Here is an 8,885-nt window from a genome sequence, read left to right on the forward strand (position 1 = left end):
AAAAGGATGCAGGAGAACTGTTGGTCTTAGACTACGCCAGAGGATTCCATAATACTTGGAGAGGTTAGGAGTGGATATGAGTTTGGCTGAAGGTTATTTTGAGCAAAGAAGAGAATACCACCCCTTTTTTTCCAAGAGGGTTGTTGGAAGGGCAAAGCTTAATGACCTGGAAGTAATTATTTATTTAAGGATTCAGGGTTTTGTGCCTGAGCCTCTGTTACAGCTATGACATTAATAATCTGAGATACCCTTGAGTTCAGTTAGTTTTCAAAGTTTAGGCTCTTGGCATTGGTAAGTAGGAGCTTGGGAAACTTGAACCAATTAGTATACAGATATTTTTTCAGTTGGGGGCTGGGGGTTAAGGGATGGGTTTTTAGCACTATTTATACATTTGGGATAGGGACTACAACTCTTGAGGCTGGTAATATGAGACTTTGATATAGAGAAGTAGGAACTCCTGGGTGGGTTGGACCTAAGATGGTTTGGAAGAAAGGGGCCACATCATTTATACCTGGGTCACTCTTGTCTGATAATATTTTGGAGGCATATAAGATGTTGGTATTTTTAGGGGGATCAACTTGGGCAAGTGGAAATGGTAGGTAACAGACTTAGTCCATGATTTGATTTCATGAACTGTGATACCAGTAATACTTAAGGTGCCACAGACCTCTGAATCTAGAATACAAATTGAGTTCACATTCAAATTGTCAGTGACCTTTGGATCTAGAATATTAATTGAATTCACATTTAAACTTTAACTGACTTTTGGAACTAGGTCCCCGTTTAAATACGTTTTTTGAATGAATGTTGCTTCATTAATATTCATGTGTTTGGGATCTCTTATGCTTCTGAATTGAATTATCTTTGGTTTTAAAAAATAAATTTGTTGATTTGTAATCACAGACTCAGGTGTGTTCTTAATTATATTTCCCCTAAGATCAATGAGAGTAGAAATATTGTTGGTTAAGAATTGGAGTTTCTTCTTCAGCACTAAGAGGGAGGGGAGGGAGAGGCCACATAGAAGGCTGGATTAGAAACTGCCACAAGGAATATTTTTCGTCTGGCAGGAGGCAGCATTAGAGGAACACAATTAGATCCAAAATTATCACTAAATAGACTTTCAGGCTGGCAAGAAGTATAAATAGTACCTGACATAAGTGAATAATTCTGTCTGGGAACTGGTATCTTTAGTTCCTGGCAGAAAATAAGTCTAGCAATACTGGTTAAAATTGGTAGGGGACTAGTCTGACACATGCTATGGGATACAATGATAGTTTTACCATCCCTTTGGCAAGGTGGGGCACAGGGGGGCAGCCTGATATCATCTAAAATTTCTTTTAAGGAAGAATTTGACAACTGTTGTCATGGGTTATCACTAGCTTCCAATGAAATAGGGGTGGTTTATTCTTGATTTTTGGTGTTTTTTTTCAAGGAACAATCTAAACATAACCAGTTCTTATTCCACTGGGAATGTTCTATCCCTGCACATTACTCCTGAATTGACAAGTTACAAGCACTAAATACCAGGCCATTGATTGTTGCCCTTAATCTACACTCAGGACACACTCTCTTAGTCATTTGGTTGATTAATATAAAAGGTTTAAAAGTTCAATTTACCTGATGTCTGGTGACAAAAACTACAAATTGGGTCACAGTTAATCAACTTGGTTGCTGAATGAACTGTGTTTAATTTGGAAAGGTATAAACCAAATAGGTGTTAACCGGTTGAACACTGACTGAAGACTGAGCCCCTTTAAGGGCTCAAGATGCAATTAGTCCCAGAAGCAATTATTGAACAATGAAAGAGCATCAAATAATGTTTTTACTTTTATCCTAGCTAAACTATTGTGCCACCTAGAAATTTACCAAAATTAAGGTAAAATGTTGTTTTGTCAAAATTTCAGGTAAAGATTTAGAATTGTGGCCCCTGATAAGAAGACATTTTAAGAAAACAATTCTTACTTTAAAATATGAATAATGATCCTAGTTCTTTTACTATCCAAGGGGAGAACCTTTATCATCAAGACTTTCCTCTAAAAATCTTTCTTTTTCCGGCTTGAAAGAAAAAGTTTTCTAAAACCACCACGCTGAGATTCAATACTTAAGTCTTTTAAAATTGCCACTATAAATTGCCACCAAATAAGTTGTTTTATAGAAATTGTGAATTCTGTTTGAAATCATGCCATTAACAAAAAATTTATGTATCTTGTGTGACAATAAAATTATGTCTTTTAGACTATACCATCAAGGTCAAGGTGATGTAGAGCAATTAAAAATCATAACATTTTGCTAACTAAAATGTTTTGCCCTCATTGTCATATTGAATACTATTTTGATGCATCACAAAATGGATTTTGATATAGAAAAACAAGAACGGAGCAACGTGGACATAATCTTATTTAAAAAAGTGCACTTTTAGTCAAAGTATTAATACAGGGACTTGGTGCAAAAATGCAAACATATTGTATCAACAAATAGCAGAGATTATGCTGATTTTTTGCAATTTAGACAGAGGAGCTCATATTCAGCAATTTATGGTTGATGAAATTGGCATTTCATCAGCAACTGCTGTTGATTGGCAAAGTTTTTGTTGCAAAATATGCCTTGACTTTATTGACAAACACAGTTGTAAATTGGGTGGTCCCGGAAAAATAGTTGAAATAGATGAAGCAAAGATAGGGAAAATAAAATAGGGGATGCTATATTGAAGGACAGTGGGTGTTTGGAGATATTGAGAGAGACATTGCAAATTTTTTTATTGTTCCCATTCCTGACCAAACTGCCAACACTCTACTAGAAATTATAAAAGAGTGGATACATCCAGGAACAACTATAATTTCTGATTGATGGAGCTCATACAATAGATTAGGCATACAATGTTTTCAACACCTAACTGTCAACCATTCTTTGAATTTTGTGGACCCTGTGACTGGGGCCCATACACAAAATATTGAACATCTATGGCATTCAATGCGTGAAGCAATTCCCAAGTATAAGAGATTGGACAAACATATGGCTGGATATCTTGCTGAGTTTTATTGGAAAACCTTTTTTCCCAATAAAGGGGCCAGACTGCATCATCTATTGCAACAGGCTGCTGAACTATACTAACCAGATACTCATCATCCAGATCAAAGTTTACCTGGCACCAGCCAATAAAAATCAAATTTTTCATTACAAGTGTCTCTATTTAATCTTCTGTCAAATCAAGTGTCAAATAATAATTTAATCATCTATATTATCTGATCATTATAAATTAATCACCTCTTCATTTCCCTCTGATTGTGAAACTGCTAGATCATCCTAGAATCAAAAAAGGTAATTTTTATATTATTTCATTTCTTTTCAATTCTGAGCATATTTTGTATTTTTGCCACTGCTCATTAAAAAAACAGTATTTTTGCCAGTGCTCATTAAAAAATAATAATATTGCTGTTAATATACATATACATACAGAGTATATACTCCCACCCCTCTGATGTGCAAATATATACCCTGATTTGGATATATTTAGGGGTTGGGGTACAGTTCATTTGGTTATATTTAGGTTCAGAATGCAATTTTTGTTATATATTTGCACATTAGGGGGTGGGGGTATATACTCTGTATTTATATGTATATTTATAGCAATATTTTGATTTAATATTTTGTATTTGTGCCACTGCTCATTAAAAAAAGTATTAAAAAGACTGGCATGAACGCTATCTATAAAACAACTTATTTGGCGGCAATATATAACAGCAATTTCAAAAGACTTAAGCATTGAATCTCAGGGTGGTGGTTTTAGGAAACTTTTTCTTTAAAGCTGGAAAAATAAGGATTTTTAGAGGAAAGACTTGATAGTAAAGGTTCTTTCCTTGGCTAATATGAGAACTAGGATCATTATACATATTTTAAAGTAAGATTTGTTTTCTTAACATGTCTCCTTATCAGGGGCCACAATTCTAAATTTTTACCAAATTTCAATAGGTAGCTGACAAGCAGGCTAGACAAATTTCTAAGACTTGAAACCAAAAGAGCTTTAACATAGAAGCTTGGCAATACCTTCCTAGAGTATGTTTTGACCCTGGATTCATTGCTAGAAATTTAATTTTTATAACCTAACCCCTTTGCAAAAGAGCAAAAGGTAGCTAAACCAGAATTTTACTGCCTAGTTTGCTATTAGAAACCCAGATAGGCTATACTTCAACTTATAGGCTATTTAAAATATCCCACTAGTCAGCAACCAATTAAGTTCAATACACAATAGCCTATGATATCAGCTAAGTAGTTGGCTATTAAGGTCTCACTAGGTTAAGGTATGCATTGAAGCTTGAAATATCAATAGCTGAAATATTTAAGTTGCAATTTAAGGTAGGCCTAGGATATATCAAACAAACTAATCAATAAAGTTCCTTATAAACAGCAAAAATAACTAACGTGGCCTTCTTCTTCTTCTTCAATTATAGGCCTCGGATGAATCCATTTAACCTTTTTCGTATTGTCTGATTATGTCAGGGGTGTCCTGGGAAATCAAATATAGAGATTATACTATTATTATTCAATAATAGGCTTTATACATCATTGATGAAACCACCTATATTTAAGCAGTTAAAGACAGCTTTGAACAATTCAGCATCATCACTTGAAGAGTGTCTCCTTTGTGTTAGTTGATCAATATTAGGGGTTAGCTTGAGGTGCTTGAACATGGCATGATAAGTTAGCCATTCTTTTTTATGGTTGAGAGTTGCCACAGGGCAACCAAAAAGAACATGGTTGATGGTCTCATCATAGGTTTGACATAGGCGGCAAAGAGGGCTCATTACTGTTGGAATGGTTGTGTTTTGATAGTGATAAACTTGGCTGTTAAGGCCAGTAGCATTTGATCGTACTCTGTGGTACATCTTTGAGTCTTTCCGGGATGTAAATGGAAAAAGGTTTGGTGGACATTGGTTTGCTAGATAAATTTTTAGGCGCCAATGGTTTACATCTCTTACTGGGATAGGTCTTCCAGGAATTATTTCAAGCTGAAGGGCAGATTTAGCTATTTCATCTGCCTTGTGGTTCCCTTTTATACCCATGTGGCTTCGGATGTACTGGAATTTTGTGGATATACCTTGTTTAAGTAGTTGGTTCAATATTACAAGAGTGTTGGAGGTATCATTGTCTGGGTAGTCTGAATGTTCTGGTAATATTGAGGCAAGGGCTGATTTTGAGTCTGAATAAATTATAAGAGGGGTGTTTCTTGCGGGGTTTGGCATCTTTATAATGGTTTCCAATGCAATCTTGATGGCAGCTATTTCAGCTGTCATGATACTCACATCATTTTGGAGCCTTTCAGCAGCTGCTGTACCTAAAGATGGGAAGTGGACTCCACAAGCAGTCCTGGAATCTGTTTTTGAGCCATCCACAAAGATTGGGAGGTGGTGGATATATCTCTGAGACTCAAATTCATGAAATAATGATTTTACATAGGCGAGGGAAAGGTCTGTTTTAATAGCTGGTGCAAACAAAAGGTTCACTTCTGGGTAGTGGTTAGCCCAGGAAGGTATCCGGCGGTAAATTTGGAATAAAGAAGATGAAGGTATGGGGTAGGTCATTTGGGTGGTTGCAAATTCCCGTGCAAGGCCCCTAAAAGCTCCAGGGTTTCTTAGCCAGTCATGTAATCTATGGGAACTGTTACCTTCAATTTTTGTAAAGTAGCGTGCAAGTAGAATGTCTCTACGCATGGCAATAGAGGTGAGACCACTTTCACTGAGGAGGAAGTTGGTTTTGGTGTGATTCCTGAGGCCAAGTATAGCACGGATCATAGTATTCTCCATAGACAGTCTCCAGAATGTATAGTAGGGCATTTCAGCATGAGACATTTAAAGTTAGTGAATAATAAATCTGAGATATAATATAAATCTTAGATGCATTTATTAGAACTTTTTCAAGGCAACCCAAAGGCATGTTGAGTAGCCTTTGTAAGATGAGAATTTTTCTGAGGCATTTTATTCTTACGTTTTCAATGCGGAGCATGAAGGTTAGTTTTTGGTCTAGAGTGAGGCCAAGATATTTGATGTGTTGTTGCTCTTGGATGACAACACCATTTAGGGTTAGTAGGGCAGATTGGGGATTTCTCTTGTTATGAAACTGTACTATAGCTGATTTTGATGGGGCGGTGGGTAGGCATGAATTGTTGGAGAAAAATTCAAAGGCATAAAGCGACTTTTGTAACTTGGATTGGGCTAGTTCAAAATCATTTGAGGTAGACCATAGGAATATATCATCTGCAAACTGAATATTTGTTTGGGGTAGGTTGAGATCCCATAAATATAGTGAAAACAGGAGACAGCTGAGGACAGCACCTTGGGGAAGGCCTTTGGAGACAGACTTTTTAGAAGTGATGTAGGAATTTACTTGGAGGACAAAAGAGCGTTCAGATAGGTAACTTTTAAAGAAATTCACAACAGGTATTGGAAAACCCATTTTTGATAATTTTTGCAGTAGGAGTGGATGTTGGATATTATCACATGCATTTTGAAAGTTCAAGAAGGCTGCAACTAGGATTTGGTTATCTTACAGACACTCAGATATGGCGTTGGTTAAGCAAACAAATGCATCAATGGAAGAATGATATTTCCTAAATGCTGTTTGGGTATGTGGGATGAGGTGGTTAGACTCAGCAAACCAATACAATCGGGAGTGGATTATCTTCTCACATAATTTTCCCAGAACTGGGGTAATCATAATGGGTCTGAAGCAGTTGGGGTCCTCTTTGGGTTTATTTTGTTTTAATATAGGGATGATGAGTGATGTTTTCCAAGCAGATGGGAAGAAGGAATTGCTCCAGGCATTGTTGAAGAGAGACAAGAGTACTTTTTTAAACTCTATTGGAAGGTATTGGAGCAATGATGGATGGATCTGGTCGTGGCTGCAAGATGTTTTGGGTTTGGTTGAATTGATTGCTTTATTCAACTCAATCATTGTAAAATCTTGGAGTAGATACTGGGACCCAGGCAAGTCAAAATGGGGTGTTAGGCTGATCTGAGGTGGATTATGAGGGTTTTTTTTGAATTTCTTCTCATAAAAATCTGCTAAAAATTTAGCTTTTTCTTCGTTGGTTTCCAACTGCTGACCATTTAGAGTTAGCTGGTAATGGAAGGGGTTCTGTGTGGAGAATTTGCCACACATCTTGTCTAAATTTGTGAATCTTTGACTCTTGCGTTTTGTGGGACACTGATAATAGAAAGTTTTTGCAAGCCTCTTCTTTTGCAAGTTTGATTGTTCTCTTAACTTTTGCCTCTGCTTGTAGCTTTGCAATATATTTTTCAGTGGATGGATTTCTCTTGAAGGATCTGATGGCATTCCTTTTATTGTGCCAAGCCTCTTGGCAAGAGGATGTCCACCATGGCTTAGGGGGTTTGTTATTCTTCAGAGTTTTTGGGCATTGGGACTGGGGTATGGTAAGTTTTGCAGCATCAAGAAGTAGTGATGTGAGATTTTTGGAGAGTTGGTTTGGGTCAGTGGAGAGTGAAGAGTAGTCATGGTTTGAGAGAATGTGGGAGAAGTTTTGCCAGTCTGCTTTTTGCCACACATAGTGGGAAATGAAATTGTCAATAATGGCTGGGTCACCAATTTTTGTGCATATGGCGAAATGGTCACTTAGGAGGTTGTCTATTGTGTTGACAGTAGTTTTATTTATTAAACTTGATGAAACTAATTGGAGATCAATAGTTGAATAACTCCCACTTCTTTTGCTGAAGTAGGTATTTAGGTGTTTAGGAGTTGCTAGTACTATATTGGTAAAATTGGTGAGGAATTCCTCTATGTTTTTTCCAGCATTATTTTGAGATGAATAACCCCAGATAGAACTATGGGCATTGAAGTCCCCAACAACCACTAGATTTGAATTTGAGAAATTATTAGAAATAAAATTGAAAAAATAATGTCCATTGTTATTGCCATTTGGATTATATAAATTAATAACAGTGACATCCATGTTTGCCAGCCACAACTTTACACCAATTGCATCAATGTCATGACTGAAATCAGGGAGGCTTATACCACAGAATTTGAGGTGAGATCGTACAAGGATGGCAACTCCACCGCCAATTCTATTGGAAGATCTGTCTTTTCTTAGGACATCATAACCAGGAATTTTTAGATTAACTGATGAGTTTAAATGGGTTTCTTGAAGGCTTAGTATGTCTATGTTATGTGAAGATGAATACTTAAGAAGGTCAGTGATTTTATAGTCATTTAATGATCTCACGTTCCATTGCAAAATTGAGGAGGATGGAGGTAACTGAGTGTTAGCCATTGATAGATAGATTTAGTTTACTGAGTATAGTGCTGAAATTTGTGTTGGCTGTGTCCTTAAGATTTTTAGGGAAGTAGGTATTAGCCATCTCTTCTAGAATTGAGGATTTTTGATCTTCTGTGAGGGATGTTCTGGAGAGTGAGTTGAAGTTGAATATGTAGAGGCATAAGTTTGTAAGTAGATTTGGATTTTCTTCTGATATTTCCTTTGGCAATTTTGATGAGGTTGGTTTTGCAGGTTTACTTATAAAAGATTCAGGGTCTTGGTCTCTGGCTGGAAGGTGGGGAAAGTCTAAGGTCTTGATTCCAGGGAATGTTTTTTGTGGTTTGGTCCTTGTAGCTTTTTGCTGTAGTTTTTTGATTAGGTTGTGTGTTTGGTTCAGAGAATTCAGGTGTATCTGCATTGTGCACCATGAGTTTAATTTTTGCAAACTTAAATGGGATGTTTTCTTTTTCAGACAACCTGAGAGCCATTGATCTTGCCTTGTATTTTGGGCATACAGATCAATTGTGTGAAGAATGGGGGCCTTTGCAATTAATGGATGATAATTTCTTGTTTGCACAGTCTGCTGTGTTTGGAGGATGGATGTTTTGGCATAGGT

At 36.7% G+C, this 8,885-nt stretch overlaps 1 protein-coding gene across 1 annotated transcript in view; it reads right to left on the reverse strand.

Annotated features, from left to right (window-relative positions):
- LOC148947338 (uncharacterized) overlaps positions 1-3,539 on the reverse strand; it is a 28,501-nt gene extending 24,962 nt beyond the window's left edge. Inside the window, exon 1 of the mRNA XM_089097383.1 lies at positions 3,265-3,539. The gene's annotated coding sequence lies outside the window, so the exon portion shown is untranslated. The remainder of the gene's footprint in view (positions 1-3,264) is intronic.
- Positions 3,540-8,885: the final 5,346 nt, after the last annotated feature.

Source organism: Artemia sp. Qi Xiang Cuo, chromosome 11 (genome assembly GCF_049724085.1).
Source record: "Artemia sp. Qi Xiang Cuo chromosome 11, ASM4972408v1, whole genome shotgun sequence".
In the NCBI taxonomy this organism is placed as follows: domain Eukaryota; kingdom Metazoa; phylum Arthropoda; class Branchiopoda; order Anostraca; family Artemiidae; genus Artemia; species Artemia sp. Qi Xiang Cuo.